The sequence below is a fragment of the Oncorhynchus mykiss genome, chromosome 4 (assembly GCF_057628025.1).
Source record: "Oncorhynchus mykiss isolate SJ-2025 chromosome 4, ASM5762802v1, whole genome shotgun sequence".
In the NCBI taxonomy this organism is placed as follows: Eukaryota; Metazoa; Chordata; class Actinopteri; order Salmoniformes; family Salmonidae; genus Oncorhynchus; species Oncorhynchus mykiss.
The window spans coordinates 35,823,202-35,840,125 of record NC_143025.1 but is presented as its reverse complement, the minus strand read 5'-3'; positions in this window follow the sequence as shown (position 1 = coordinate 35,840,125).

Genomic DNA, 16,924 nt, shown 5'->3' with positions numbered 1-16,924 from the left:
TGTGTACGCCCAGGAACTTAAAGCTTTCCACCTTCTCCACTGCTCTCCCTTTGAAGTGGATAGGAGGGTGCTCCCTCCGCTGTTTCCTGAAGTCCACGCTCATCTCCTTTTTTATGTTGATGTTGAGTGAGAGGTTGTTTCCTGACACCACACTCTGAAGGCCCTCACCTCCTCCATGTAGGCTGTCTCATCATTTTTGGTGATCAAGCCCACTACTGTTGTGTCGTCTGCAAACTTGATAATTGAGTTGGAGACGTGCATGGCCACACAGTCGTGGGTGAACAGGGAGTACAGGAGAGGGCTGAGCACACACCCTTGTGGGGCCCCAGTCAGCGAAGTGAAGATGTTTCCTACCTTTACCACCTGGCGGCAGCCCAACAGAAAGTCCAGGACTCAGTTGCACAGGGCAGGGTTCAGACCCAGGGCCTCCAGCTTGATGATGAGCTTGGAGGGTACTATGGTGTTGAATACTGAGCTGTAGTCAATGAACAGCATTCTTGCATAGGTATTATTTTTGTCCAGATGGGATAATGCAGTGTGATGGTGATTGCGTTTTCTGTGGACCTGTTGGGGCGGTATGCAAACTGAAGTGGGTGTAGGGTGGCCGGTAAAGTGGTGGTGAGATCAACTCAAATTTTGACAATGCCTTTCAGTGTCAAAGCTATGTTTATTATTTTGTTTTTGGTCTTTCATCGTGTTTTACTATTGCTTTTTATTATTATTTTTTGCGCTGTGTTCAATCTTTTGACAAGATGGCACCGAGGAGAAGGTCAACATCTAATGAGCTCCCAGATGTTGCTAATCTTCATTCCGACTTCAAATCTGACTTCAACTGCAACCCAGCTGTTCCCTTGATTATACTGGACCCTATTATTTTGTTTGGGCACCCAAAACCCAGCAGGAATAGACACGGAAGACAGGCTGGCATCCTGCTGAGACTGAGACAAAGAGAAAATCGACTGGCACTCCCCAACGTTTTAGTGGCAAATGTCCAATCAATCAATAATAAGATGGATTAGTTTAGTTTGAGAGTCTCTTATCAAAGAGACTTGAAAAACTGCAATATTCTATGCTTTGCAGAAACTTGGCTGATAGAATTTATGGATATACACATCAGTGTATATCAGAAACATCTGTTTCTATATGCAGCAACATGATCGGACAGCAGCCTCGGGTAAGTCCAAAGAGGGAGGAGTGTGCCTTGTCATAAACAACAACTGTTGCGCTGTTTCCAGTGTGAATGAAATCTCAAGCTTTTGCTCACCCATAGAATACCTCATGGTAAGCTGTTAATCTTTTTATCTACCATGAGAGTTCTCATCCGTAATTATCAAGGATGTCTACATCTCACCACAAGCCAACGTCACTTTGGCACTCAAACTGAATGGGCCTGTAAACAAACAAGAAATTGCAAAACCAGAGGCAGCATTTCTTGTAGGTGCAGACTTTAGCGCAGGGAAACATCAAACTATTCTACCACCTCTCTACCAACACATCTCCTTTACCACAAGGTGTGCAAAAACTCCAGACCACTTTTATTCTACCCACAGAAACGTATACAAGGCCCTCCTTATCGCTCCCTTTGGCAAATCAGACCACGACTCTATCCTCCTGCTTCCTGTTTACAAACAAAAGCTGAAACAGGATGTACCATTGAAACTATCAATATGGAAGTGGTCAGATTTAGCAAATGTGAAGCTACAAGCCCGTTTTGCTAGTACGGACTTGGTGTCAGCGTCAGTGGTGTATAGGTGAGGACTGAGTCAAGCGCAGGAAACAGAACTGAGTAAAAATAACGTACTTTACTTGGGAAAAATAAACAGTACAATAAATCCACGTAGGGATAACAAACCCTAACACACAAAACTAACACAAAACAGGAACAATCACGCACAAAACATAATGAGAACCAGAGGGTTAAGTAGGGAAATAATAATAACGTAATGGGAACCAGGTGTGTACAATCAAGACATAACAAATGGAAAAATAAATGTGGATTGGTGGAAGCTAGAAAGCCGGTAACGACGAGCGCCGAACGCCGCCCGAACAAGGAGGGGCACCAACTTCGGTGGAAGTCGTGACAGTGCCCCCCCTTCACGCACGGCTCCAGCAGCGCACCGACACCAGCCTCGGGGACGACCCGGAGGACGAGGTGCAGGGCGATCTGGGTGGAGACGATGGAATTCTTGTAGTAAGGAAGGGTCCAGGATGTCCTCCACCGGCACCCAGCATCTCTCCTCCGGACCGTACCCCTCCCACTCCACAAGGTACTGAAGGCCCCTCGCCCGACGCCAAGAGTCCATGATGGCCCGCACAGTTTACGCCGGGACCCCCTCGATGTCCAGAGGGGCGGAGGATCCTCCCGCACCTCGGACTGCTGGAGCGGACCAGCCACCACCGGCCTGAGGAATGAGGGGTTAATACGATAATCAGGGGGAAGTTGTAACCTATAACGTACCCCGTTCAGTCTCCTCAGGTCTTTAAATGGCCCCACAAACCGCGGACCCAGCTTCCGGCAGGGCAGGTGAAGAGGCAGGTTTTGGATCGTGGGCCAGACCCGGTCTACCGGTGCATACACCGGAGCCTCACTGTGGTGGCGGTCGGCGCTCGCCTTCTGTCGCCTGATGGCCCGTTGGAGGCGTACATGCGTCCCAGGTTGCCTCCGAGTGCCGAAACCAATCATCCACCGCAGGTTCCTCGATCTGGCTCTGATGCCATGGTGCCAGAACCGGCTGATAACCTAGTATACACTGAAACGGAGACAGGTTAGTAGAGGAGTGGCGGAGAGAGTTTTGGGCCATCTCTGCCCAGGGGATGAAAACCGACCGGCCGGTACTGGCAATAAGACCACAGAAACCTACCCACATCCTGGTTAACTCTCTCCACCTGCCCATTACTTTCGGGGTGACAACCTGAGGTAAGACTGACCGAGACCCCCAGACGTTCCATGAAACCACTCCAGACCCTTGATGTGAACTGGGGACACCGATCAGACACTATATCCTCAGGCACCCCGTAGTGCTGGAAGACGTGTGTAAACAGGGTCTTCGCAGTCTGTAGGGCCGTAGGGAGACCGGGCAAAGGAATGAGACGGCAGGACTTAGAAAACCGATCCACAACATCCAGAATCGTGGTGTTCCCTTGTGACTGAGGAAGATCCGTCACGAAATCCACCGATAGGTGTGACCACGGCCGTTGTGGAATGGGTAGGGGTTGTAATTTTCCTCGGGGTAGGTGTCTAGGTGCCCTGCACTGAGCACACACCAAGCAGGAGGAAACATGCACCCTCACATCCTTAGCTAAAGTGGGCCCCCAGTACTTCCCACTAAGACAGCGCAGTGTCCGACCAATGCCAGGATGACCAGAGGAAGGTGACGTATGAGCCCAACAAATCAATCGATCACGAACATCCGACGGAACATACTTACGTCCAACTGGACACTGGGTGGGTGAGGGCTACGCACGTAACGCCCGTATGGGAGGTTGTACGCGTCAACCTCCCATACCACCGGTGCCACCAGGCAAGAAGAAGTATGGCAGTAGGATCTGTGGACCTCTCCTCTGTGTCATACATCAGAGAGAGTGCATATGCCTTAGCTTTCTGGGAATCTGGTCTGTATGATAGTGAACACAAAACGGGTGAAAAACATGGCCCACCTTGCCTGGCGAGGATTCATTCTCTTCGCCGCCCGGATGTACTCCAGATTGCAGTGGTCAGTCAAAATGAGAAAAGGGTGTTGAAAATCTTGTCTACAAAGGATTGGAAGACAGATAGAGCATTCATCAACCTGTACGGCATGACGATGTACTCATAGTGCCCAGAGGTGGTACTAATCGCAGCCTTCCACTCATCCCCCTCCCGGATACGCACCAGGTTGTAAGCACTCCTGAGATCCAATTTGGCGAAGAAGCACGCCCCATGCAATGACTCGGTCACACTGGCTATGAGAGGCAAAGGTTAACTATACTTCACTGTGATCTGATTTAAATCCCTATAGTCAATGCACGGGCGTAAACCACCATCCTTCTTCTTCACAAAAAAGAAACTTGAGTAGGCAGGTGAAGTGGAAGGCTGAATGTATCCCTGTCCCAGAGATTTGGTGACATCTGTTTCCATAGCCGCCGTCTCCTTTTGTGACAGAGGATACACGTGACTCCTGGGAAGTGCTGCGTCTACCTGGAGATTTATCGCACAATCCACCCGTCGATGGGGTGGTAGTTGAGTCGCCTTCTTTTTACAGAAGGCGAGAGCCAAATCGGCATATTCAGGGTGGATGTGCATGGTAGAGACCTGGTTTGAACTTTCCACCGTGGTTGCACCTATGGAAACACCTATACACCTCCCTGAACACTGATGTGACCATCCCTTGAGAGCCCTCTGTTGCTACGAAATAGTGGAGTCATGATAGGCCAACCAGGGAAGCGCCAAGGATTAGACAAATCCTTTCCTCATGACCCTCCTGCATTATCATACATAGTGGAGCCGTGACCTCCCTAAAGCCATGACCCGACCCTAAAGGACGAATATCTAAGGCATGTACAGGGAAGGGCACATCAACAGGAACAATAGGGATCCCTAATCTAAATGCAATAAAGTTCCCAGCTGCGCCTGAATCTACTAGCGCCATATGCTGAGAATGCGGGGAAAACTCAGGAAATTCTATAGATATAAACATGTGCGCAACTGGAGGCTCTGGGTGAGTTGGGTGCATACTCACCTGGGATGATCCACCAGTTTCCTGCCTACTATCTCGACTTCCTGGGAAACCTCTCCAGCACCGACCAGTAGTGTGTCCTCTGCGGCCACAGGTAGTGAAGGAGACAGCCCTCCCTCCGATCAACCTTAGAGCAGCACCTCCGAGCTCCATAGGTGTATCTATGGAGGTGTTGTGGGATGGAATCAACGGACCCCGATCAGGACGTCCGCGGGTGGTCGAGGGTAAGGGTGGCATCCCTGCAGGCCAGCTCCCGACGAACGTCCTCACGTAGACTACATCTGTAATGGTCGACCCTCTCATTCCATCCCGTGCTGGCAGCCAGGGTCCTGAAGTCCAGTGAGAATTCCTGTGCGGTCCTCATACCCTGTCTGAGATGGAACAAGCGTACCCCCCACCGCTCTCCCCTCAGGTGGATGATCGAAGACCCTCGAAAGCGGCGGGTGAAATCCTCATAGCGGACCGACGCTGCATCGATACTTCCCCATTCAGCGTTGGCCCACTCAAGCGCCTTCCCAGACAGACAGGAGATGAGGGCAGACACGCTCTCGTTCCAACTGGAGCAGGAACCCCTGGCACCCGGCAACCGTCCCATCATATGCGCTCGGGAGCGAGAGCCGAATCACACTGGGGTCCAGATGATGGAGGGGTGAACAGCAGTGTGGGTTGTTGTGTTGGTTGGAGAGAAGTTGATGAGGTTATAGGAAAACCCCCTCTTTCCCATCGCTCCATGTTGATCAGCATGCGATCCATGGCTCTGCCAAGATGTTGAAGCATCGTTGCGTGCTGCTGGACTTGTTCCTCCACTTGTACTGGAGGACTGGGTGCACCTGCTGACTCCATAATATGGTGCGTGATTCTGTCAGCGTCAGTGGTGTATAGGTGAGGTGACGACGAGGGCCGAACGCCACCCGAACAAGAAGAGGCACCAACTTTGGCAGAAGTCGTGACACTTGGATATGTTCTGGGATTCATCCAATAGCATTGATGAGTTGATCACATCAGTCACTGGCTTCATCAATAAGTCCATAGACGATGTTGTCCACACAGTGACCATATGAACGTATCCAACCTAAAAACAATGAATTACAGGCAGTATCCAAGCTGCGCTGAAGGCATGAGCTGCAGTTTACATGGAACGGAACACGGACATGGATGCATACAAGATAGCCCCGCTACGAACTTGAACGTGCCATCAACCATGAAAAGGGACGTTATAGGAGGAAGATGGAATCCTATTAAAGCCCCTCTGGCCCTCATTGGATGTGGCAGGGTTTGCAGAGGATAGCAGATTATAAAGGGAAACTCAGCCATGAGATACGCAGTGATGCAGACCACCCAAATTTGCCTTTTATGCTCGCTTTGAGTAAAAGAACACTGAGTCTTACATGAAAGTTTCAAGTTTTATTTGTCACATGCACAAGTACAGTGAAATGCTTACATTTCAAGCCCTTGGATCTCCGGGCGGTGCAGTGGTCTAGGGCACTGCAGTGCTAGCTGTGCCACCAGAGACTCTGGGTTCGCGCCCAGGCTCTGTCGCGACCGGGAGGTTCGTGGGGCGATGCACAATTGACCTAGCGTCGTCCGGGTTAGGGAGGGCTTGGGTGGCAGGGATATCCTTGTCTCATCACGCACTAGCGACTCCTGTGGTGGGCCGGGCGCAGTGCGTGCTAACCAGGTAGCCAGGTGCACGGTGTTTCCTCCGACACATTGGTGCGGCTGGCTTGGATGCACACTGTGTTAAGAAGCGGCTTGGCTTGGATGGGTTGTGTTTCGGAGGACGCTATCTTGGGCTCAGGAGAGACAAAGGTCGAAATCCATGCGTAAAATTTAAAAACAATTGCAAGCCCTTTACCCAATACAGGGGCCTGAAACTCATACACATGACTTCGACCCAAAACCACATTTTTCCCAGCATGCTCTACAGCAGTTAATTAATGTGTGTTTTTGTGTGTACATTAATGTACACAAAGATAAGGAACACACCTTTTTCTAAACTAAACCAATCAATTAGTTAGATATTTTCCACTCATTACTAAAATGGTTGTTCCAGTTTGAATGGCTTAATGTTCCCAAGATTGTGGAGACCTGAAGGGGTAGGATGCTTTATTGAGTTTGAAGTGGGGGAGGACAAGGCTTGTCTCAAGGAGGCTGAAATGAGATTGAAATGAAATTTCAGCTCGGAAAAGTTTCTTGAAGGAGCTGGGTAATTGGTTAAGGGAGGAGGATTGGAGGGAAAGAGAGAGGAGGTTGAAAAGACTGAAGGAGGCAGAGCATAGGATTGAATATGTTGAAGCTAGCAATAACAAGGGAGAGGGTATGTCAAGGAAGATTGGTGTCAAATTCAAACAGAGTGAGCCAGATGCCAGTTTGAGTTCTGGAGGGGAAATGGAAGGGGTATATGGTATTGTGAGGCGCTCAGAGTCTAAGCCTTTTATTTACAGACATGGTTATGAAAAAAAATAAGTTTGATCCAATGGGAGTGCGACTTTTGAAGAGGGTGGAACCAGGCAGTTTGGCTGATCCATGGGAAGTTTCAGGTTGGGTGGAAAAGATGGTGGGTGCTGTTGAGTCATTGAAGGTAACCCGAAGTGGACTGATGTTTTTTGTGTGTCTTCAGATTGGAGGGAAACTTGGGAAAGACCTGTATCTTGCTTTGTGCTTAGGTACAGAACACCATTGAAAGGAGTAATTTGCCTTGATGACAGCTTTGAACACTCTTGGAATTCTCTCAACCAGCTTCACCCGGAATGCTTTTCCAACAGTCTTGAAGTAGTTCCCACATATGCGGAGCACTTGCTGGCTGCTTTTCCTTCAGTCTGAGTTCCAATTTATCCCAAACCATCACAATTGGGTTGAGGTTGGGTGATTGTGGAGGCCAGGTCATCTGATGCAGGACTCCATCACTCTCCTTCTTGGTTGAATAGCCTTTACACAGCCTGGAGGTGTGTTAGGTTATTGTCCTGTTGAAAAAAACAAATGATAGTCCCACTAAGCGCAAACCAGATGGGATTGCATATTGCTGCAGAATGCTGTGGTAGCCATGCTGTGGGCCTTGAATTCTAAATAAAAAACTGACAGTGTCGCCAGCAAAGCACCCCCACACCATCACACCCCCTCCTCCATGCTTCACGGTGGGAACCACACATGTGGAGAACATCTGTTAACCTACTCTGTGTCTCACAAAGACACGGCGGTAGTAACCAATCATCTCAAATTTGGACTCATCAGACCAAGGACAGATTTCCACCAGTCTAATGTCCATTGCTCATGTGTCTTGGCCCAAGCAAATCTCTTCTTCCTATTGGTGTCCTTTAGTAGTGGTTTAGTAGATGTAATTTGCTTCTTGAACTCTGTGAAGCATTTATTTGGGTTGCAATTTCTGAGTCTGGTAACTGTAATGAACGTATCCTCTGCAGCAGAGGCATCTCTGCTGCCTTTCCCGAGGACTGCCTTTCCCGGGGCTATCCTCATGAAAGCTAGTTTCATCATAGTGCTTGATGGTTTTTGCAACTGCACTTCAAGAAACTTTAAAAGTTCTTGAAACTTTTCAAATTTACTGATCTTCATGTCTTAAAGTAATAATGTCTTGTCTTTTCTCTTTGCTTATTTGAGCTGTTCTTGCCATAATATGGACTTGGTATTTTACCAAACAGGGCTATATCTTCTGTATACCACCCGTACAACACAACTGATTGGCTCAAACGCATTAAGAAAGAAAGAAATTAACTTTTTATTTATTTATTTAACCTTTATTTAACTAGACAAGTCAGTTAAGAACAAATTCTTATTTACAATGACGGCATACCAAAAGGCAAAAGGCCTCTTGGGGGACTAAAATAAATAAATAAATACAATATAAATATAGGACAAAACACACATCACAACAAGAGAGACAACACAACACTACATATAGAAAGACCTAAGAAAACAACATAGCAAGGCAGCAACACATGACAACACAGCATGGATGCAAAACAACATAACAACAACATGGTAGCAATGCATTATTGGACACAGACAACAACACAAAGGGCAAGAAGGTAGAGACAACAATACTTCACACAAAGCAGCCACAGTCGCTAGCTGCAGCGAACTGAAAAGAGGAGCGACCCAGGGATGTGTGTGCTTTGGGGACCTTTGACGGAATGTGACTGGCAGAACGGGTGTTGTATGTGGAGGATGAGGGCTGCAGTAGATATCTCAGATAGGAGGGAGTGTGGCCCAAGAGGGTTTTATAAATACGCATCTACAGTGGATCTTGGTATGGGTATACGGAGATGACCAGTTTACAGAGGAGTATAGAGTGCAGTGATGTGTCCTATAAGGTGCATTGGTGGCAATCTGATGGCATTTTAACAAGGCACATCTGTTAACTGAAATGCATTCTAGATGACTGCCTCATGAAGCTTGCTGAGAGAATGCCAAGAGGTTACAAAGCTGTGGCAAAGGGTGGCTACTTTGAAGAATCTCAAATATAAAATATATTTTGATTTGTTAAATACTTTTTTGGTTACTACATGATTCCATGATATTACATGATATGTTATTTCATAGTTTTGATGTCTTCATTACTTTTCTACAATGTAGAAAATAGTACAAATAAAGAAAAAACATGGAATGAGTAGGTGTGTCCAAACTTTTGACTGGTACTGTGTGTAAATCAGATATGTCTTTATTTCATTTTCAATACATTTGCACATATTTCTAAAATCATGTTCAGACTGTGAAGGGCTATCTGAAGGCAGTGTATGTACATAAAGGCAGGGGCAAAATGACTAGGCATCAGGATAGATAATAATAAGAGTAAAATAAAGAGCACCGTAGCAACAGCATATTATGAGTGTGTGTGTGTGTGTGTGTGTGTGTGTGCGTGCGTGCGTGCGTGCGTGCGTGCGTGTGTGTGTGTGCGTGTGTGTGAGTTTCTGTGTGTAATTCCAAAGACTTTGATTAGCCCAGGCAGAGGCAGGCTGACAGAGGCTTAGCATCAGTGCTGCTGTTGTCATCGTTCTACTAAAGAAAACAAGACAGCAGTAGGAAACACAGTCACAAACCACACAGCTGTGTGTGTGTGGTGGGGAGAGGGGGTGAAATTGTCCGTCATTCGTAATAACACAGACTGTCAAGTGCATATCTTTGTGTGTTTGTGTGTGTGTGCGTGCCTGCCTGTGCGCATGTGTGTAAAGGAGTGAGAGAGAAAGAGCGAAACCTAAGTGACATTCCCGCTAGGCTTTTCAGCTTTATTTTTAAGCCGCATTGCACATCAAATCAGGGAGGGGGGCATTGCTTTGTATTTTCATCTTCTTTGTTATGGTCCGACACTCCCCCTTCATTTTCATAGAGCAGTCTAACCCCTGTCTGGTGATGGGTTACCGTGGTGATTAAATAATCAGAGTGTGTGATTTGTTCCAGTATCTCTCTCTTTCTATCTCCATTTCACTCCTTATACCTCTATCCAACTATCTCCGTCTCTCTCTCCCTATCTTTCTCTCTCTCTGGTTCTCACTCTTTCTCCCTCTCTATATCACTCTTCCTATCTCTGTCTTTCTCCCCCCTCTCTTACTTCCTCTCTTTCTCAGCGATGTAAATGAGTGAGGGACGCTCTGGGGTGATTGTGATAAAACTACACTCTTAGAAAATATGATTTATTTTTTAACACATCCGTGTGTGTAGTTAAGGGTGACATCATAAATCATCATACATCTACACTCTTAGAACAGATGTGTAAAAAATAAGACATGTTGTGTTACTTTTAACACAATCACTATGTTGGCACATTTTGATTTGTGTACACTTTTCAACACAACATGTGTCATTCCTAACTAGACACAAGGATGTGTTAAAAAATGTGTGTATATATTTTTTTACACATATTGTGTTGTATTACAATTAAATCCACTTTAAAATGAATTAAGACAATGCTCCATATACACAATCTTACATGAAACAAATGCTGTACATGCAAACTATCCTTCTTGAAAGATTTCAAACATGTTACTGCTAGTGAGTTATTCAGTCCAGGGAAAGCAACTCAGACAATTTCATACCTGGGATACAGGTGAATGGACGGTTGTTGAATATTCTAGGACAGACACTTCAAAACCTTATGCTAACTTTCTTTACTGCATTTGTTTGCCATTTGTGAATGTGTTATTCAGTGCTTTTCTATGGGCTATAGGAGTAAAGCAAACTACAAATACCTTAGACTGTAAACTCTCCTTCCAGACCCACATCAAACATCTCCAATCCAAAGTTAAATCTAGAATTGGCTTCCTCGCAACAAAGCATCCTTCACTCATGCTGCCAAACATACCCTTGTAAAACTGACCATCCTACCAATCCTCGACTTCAGCGATGTCATTTACAAAATAGCCTCCAATACCCTACTCAACAAATTGAATGCAGTCTATCACAGTGCCATGCGTTTTTGTCACCAAAGCCCCATATACTACCCACCATTGCGACCTGTACGCTCTCATTGGCTGGCCCTCGCTTCATACTCGTCACCAAACCCAATGGCTCCATGTCATCTACAAGACCCTGCTAGGTAAAGTCCCTCCTTATCTCAGCTCGCTGGTCACCATAGCATCACCCACCTGTAGCACGGCTCCAGCAGGTATATCTCTCTGGTCACCCCCAAACTGGAAACACTTATCTCCCTCACTAGCTTTCAGCACCAGCTGTCAGAGCAGCGCACAGATTACTGCATCTGTACATAGCCCACCTATAATTTAGCCCAAACAACTACCTCTTTCCCTATTGTATTTACTTCAATTTATTTATTTATTTTGCTCCTTTGCACCCCATTATTTTTATTTCTACTTTGCCCATTCTTCCACTGCAAATCTACCATTCCAGTGTTTTACTTGCTATATTGTATTTACTTTGCAACCATGGCCTTTTTTGCCTTTACCTCCCTTATCTCACCTCATTTGCTCACATCGTATATAGACTTGTTTCTACTATATTATTGACTGTATGTTTGTTTTACTCCAAGCCTAACTCTGTGTTGTTGTATGTGTCGAACTGCTTTGCTTTATCTTGGCCAGGTCGCAATTGTAAATGAGAACTTGTTCTCAACCAGCATACCTGGTTAAATAAAGTTGAAATAATTTTTTTTTTTTTAAAGGCCAAATTAAACATTTTATCAAATAGCTTTTTTTATATTTTGGGGGAATAGCTAAAGGGATACTAAAATTCAAACTCAAATAGCTAATTGATCCATGGTACTGTTTGACCATCTTAAAACAATCCATATGTTAGCGTGGTATATGCAGATGCAAAGTGAAGCGGATGCAAAGGGCTTTGATTTATGTTTAAATCATCACACACATAGCTGCAATCCATATAACTTTAATTTACAATGTGGAAGGCTAATCAATAAAAAGTTGGTCTTCAATCATTTTATTTTCCCAAAATTATAATTATCGTCATTGACATACAGTTGGCTACATTTCCAGTCAAATCATTTTTATCTCAGATGTAATGTCACATTCCTCCAATTATCTTTGTTAAATTTCAATTTCTTCATTGGGTTGGGAGTAGTGAAGGCAGACAATGACCATTTCCCATGCCATTTCCGCTGTCTAGAATTAAGCCAGTTTGACACCATAACAGTGTCAGCTGGTCTAGTAGTTTTATTCTGCTGTTTTTTTTTGTTGCAACCAGGGTTATTTTAGCTGGGACCTCCATGTAATATCCCGTTAGTAACGTGCTTAGAAATCTAGCGGTAACATGCAGATAGCCCACAGGCTCCGCGTCTTTATTGCAATCAGGCCACTAAGTTTAGGTATTCATTACGAATGGTTAAGTTCAGGGTTAAGGTTAAATAAAACAAATAATGAGTGTCTACCACTGGGATTGTTGAACATGTGGCTTTCTGATCCAGAGTCATGGGATCACCACCCTAGTCCACAATGCCCTAGCAAAACACAAGCATACTTGATGGTAATAGCACTCACTGTTGCCCCTAGTGGCTGGTATTGAAGGCATTTTCCGACATCCTCACGACATGGACAGAAGTCCAAAAGTCAATCTTGAGCAATCTGCCTGCTCACTGTCCACCTCTGAGGCAGAGGATTACTGGCTGGTCAGTTCAAGGGTTAGGTGGTTCCTCTGTAATAAGGCCCTCAATACTACACATGCACAAACACACACACAGAAGTAGCAGTTCAAGGATCAGGTACAGCCTCTAGTTCCGTTCCCCAGTACAAAGCAGAACAAAATGCTAGGTGACTTTGAGGGCAGGGTGAACACGGGCAGCGCTTTGGCTCAATAGACACCAAGTATGAATAAGTGAGAGAGCATGAGAGCAGAAAGCAGAGAGCTGAGTGTTGAGACAGAACGGCTAAGCTACAGCACTACTACTGCTAGTCTGCTGGGACTTCAGAGAACTACAAACAGCAGAGAGAGAGGAGTGCAGAGAGAAAGAGAGAGATAAAAATATAGCAGTGAGAGGGGGTGGGGTAGAGAGATAGGAGGGGGTGGGATAGAGAGAGAGAGAGAGCAGAGAGATACTGTATATACAGTAGAGGGGGAGCAGAGAGAGATGGAGAGAGAGCGGAGTGGAGAGGATAAGATAGAGGGCAGGAAGGGGGTGATATGGTGAAGAGCACAGGAGGTTGGTGGCACCTTCATTGGGGAGGATGTGCTCGTGGTAATTGCTGGAGTGGAATTGGTGGAATAGTATAAAATGCATCAAACACATGGAAGCATTGAATAATTACATTCATGCTCTTTAATTTTGTGACTTTGTCCCAAAAGCATTTAACTGCAGAGGACTCCCACATCAGATATTGGGAAGACCTCAAACCATTACTATCCATTATATTGCCAAGGGTACGGACACCGTACCCTTGGACCATTGGGGCAATATGAAAGACCATCCTCCCGATCGCAATGCATTATTGTTAAATATTGGAGTCTGGGCATGCCATTTAGTTTCCCAGTTGCATAGATTAATATTTTTGCGGAAGGAAATGGTTCCAATAATATTTTCACCATTCATTTTCCCATAGGAGACTTTAGAAACACTTGAAATCAAATGTTATTAGTCACATGCGCTGAATACAACCAGTGTAGACCTTACAGTGAAATGCTTACTTACAAGCCCTTAACCAACAATGCAGTTCAAGAAATATAGTTAATTAAATATTTACTAAATAAACTCAAGTTAAAAAATCTAATCAATCAATAGGTAAAACAAGAAATGTACATAACAACAACGAGGCTATATACAGTGGGTACCGGTACCGAGTAAATGTGCGAGGGTACAGGTTAATCAAGGTCATTTGTAAAGTGGACCTTCCTCTGACACCGCCTAGTATATAGGTCCTGGATATCAGGAAGCTTGGTCCCAGTGATATACTGGGCCATACGCATTACCCTCTGTAGCGCCTTCCAGTCAAATGTCGAGCAGTTGCCATACCAGGCCGGATGCTCTCGATAGTGAAGCTGTTGTGAACCTTTTGAGGATCTGGGGACCCATGCCAAATATTTTTGGTCTCCTGGGGGGGAAAATGTGTTGTGCCCTCTTCACAACTGTCTTGGTGTGTTTGGACCATGATGATTTTTTGGTGATGTGGACATCAACAAATTTGAAACTCTCGACTCGCTAATTTTCGATTAGCCCACAATCACCTCCTTTGTTTTGTTCACATTGAGAGAAAGGTTGTTGTCCTGACACCACACTGCCAGGTCTCTCACATCCTCCCTATAGGCTGTCTCATCATTGTCGGTGATCAGGCCTACCACTGTGGTGTTGTCAGAAAACTTAATGATGGTGTTGGAGTCGTGCTTGGCCATGCAGTCATGGATGAACAGGGAGTACATGAGGGGACTGAGCACACACCCCTGAGGGGCCCCTATGTTGAGGATTAGTGTGGCGGATGTGTTGTTAACTATGCTTACCACCTGGGTGCGGCCCGTCAGGAAGTCCAGGATCCAGTTGCAGAGGGAGGTGTTCAGTCCCAGGGTCATTAGCTTAGTGATGAGCTTTGTGGGCACTACGGTGATGAATGTTGACCAGTAGTCAATGAACAGCATTCTCATACAGGTGCTCCTTATGTCCAGATGGGAAAGGGCAGTGTGGAGTGCAATAGAGATTACGTCATCTGTGGATCTGTTGGGGTGTTATGCGAATTAGAGTGGGTCTAGGGTGTCTGGCATGATGGTGTTGAATTGAGCCATTAACATCCTTTCAAAGCACTCCATGGCTACAGACGTGAGATTGTCCGGAACAGCTGGTTTTTCCTGCATGTTTCAGTGTTTCTTGCCTCAAAACAAGCATAAAAGGCATTTAGCTCGTCTGGTGGTCTCGCATCGCTGGGCAGCTCAAGACTGGGTTTCCCTTTGTAGTCCGTAATAGTTTTCAAGCCCTGCCACATCCGACGAGCGGTATAATCGGTATAATAGGATTCAATCTTAGTCCTGTATTGACACTTAGCCTTTTTGATGGTTTGTCTGAGGGCATAGCGGGATTACTTATAAGCATTTGGATTATTGTCCCGAACCTTGAAGGCGGAAACTCTAGCTATGCGACTGTTGCCTGTAATCCATGGCTTCTGGTTTGGAAATGTACATACGATCACTGTGGGCACAACGTTGCCGATGCACTTGTTGATGAAGCCGGTGACTGAGGTGATATACTCCTCAATGCTATTGGATGAGTCCCGGAACATATTCCAGTCTGTGCTAACAAAACAGTCCTGTAGAGTAGCTTCCGCGTCATCTGACCACTTCTGTATTGAGCGAGTCACTGGTACTTCCTGCTTTAGTTTATGCTTGTAAGCAGGAATCAGGAGGATACATTTATGGTCAGATTTACCAAATGGAGGGTGAGGGAGAACTTTATATTAATCTATGTGTGTGGAGTAAAGGTGGTCTATAGTTTTTTTTCTTTAGTTACACATGTGGCATGATGATAGAAATGAGGTAAAACGGATTTATGTTTGCCTCCAATCCCCGGCCACTAGGAGTGCCGCTTCTGAATGAGCATTTTCTTGTTTGGTTATGGCCTTATAAAGCTTGTTGAGTGCGGTCTTACTGCCGGCATCGGTTTGAGGTGGTAAATATACTGCTACAAACAAAATAGATGTGAACTCTCTTGGTAGATAGTGTGGTCTACAGCTTTTCATGAGGTATTCTCCCTCAAAAAAGCAATACCTCGAGACTTCTTTAATGCTATACATTGCGCACCAGCAGTTATTGACAAATAGACACACACCTCTACCCCTCGTCTTACCAGATGTAGCTGCTGTGTCCTGCCGAAAAACAGAATCAGGCCAGCTCTATATTATCCGTTCAGCCAAGCTACAGTTTTTAATGTCCCGTTGGTAGGATAGTCTAGTTTTCCAATGATTGCACATTGGCCAATAATACAGAGGGCTGTGTTTCGTGTAGGCTTACCCTACCGTGTAAATCTCTCTAGGACAAGGTTACTTTTATCAATATATTTGCATGCAATTACCCCACAAAAAGTAAACGCTAATTAGCTGCTAATGTGGCTATCCTAAAGAACTTCCATAACGATTTCGCTGTTTAAATACGTTTTGTATAGCTAATAAAATGAAAACATTACTTCAAACTACTTTTGGGTACCTTGTTAACATTACAACATTAAATCCATGTCTTAACTTCTTGGTGACAGGGGGCAGTATTTTCACGTCCGGATGAAATGCATGCCCAAATTCAACTGCCTGCTACTCAGAAGATAAGATATGCACATAATTAGTAGATTTGTAGACACTCTGAAGTTTCTAAAACTGTTTGAATCATGTCTGTGAGTATAACAGAACTTATTCAGCAGGTGAAACCCTGAGGACAAACCATTCAGATTGTTGTTTTTTTAGGTCACTCTCTTTTCAATGGATTTCATTGGAAATCCAGATTTCTAAGAGACCTTCTTGTAGTTCCTACCGCTTCCACTGGATGTCACCAGTCTTTAGAAATTGGTTGAGGTTTTTCCTTTGTGTAATGAAGAAGTAGCCTTGTTCAAGTGTACTGTTAGAGGCGCGTAACCAGATTATTTACGTTAAAAAATACCTAAAGTTGTATTACAAAAGTTGTTTGAAATGTTTTGGCAAAGTTTACAGGTAACTTTTGAGAAATTTTGTAGTCACATTGCTCAAGTTGGAACCAGTGTTTTTCTGGATCAAACGCGCCAAATAAATTGACATTTTGTATATATAGACAGAATTAATCGTACAAAA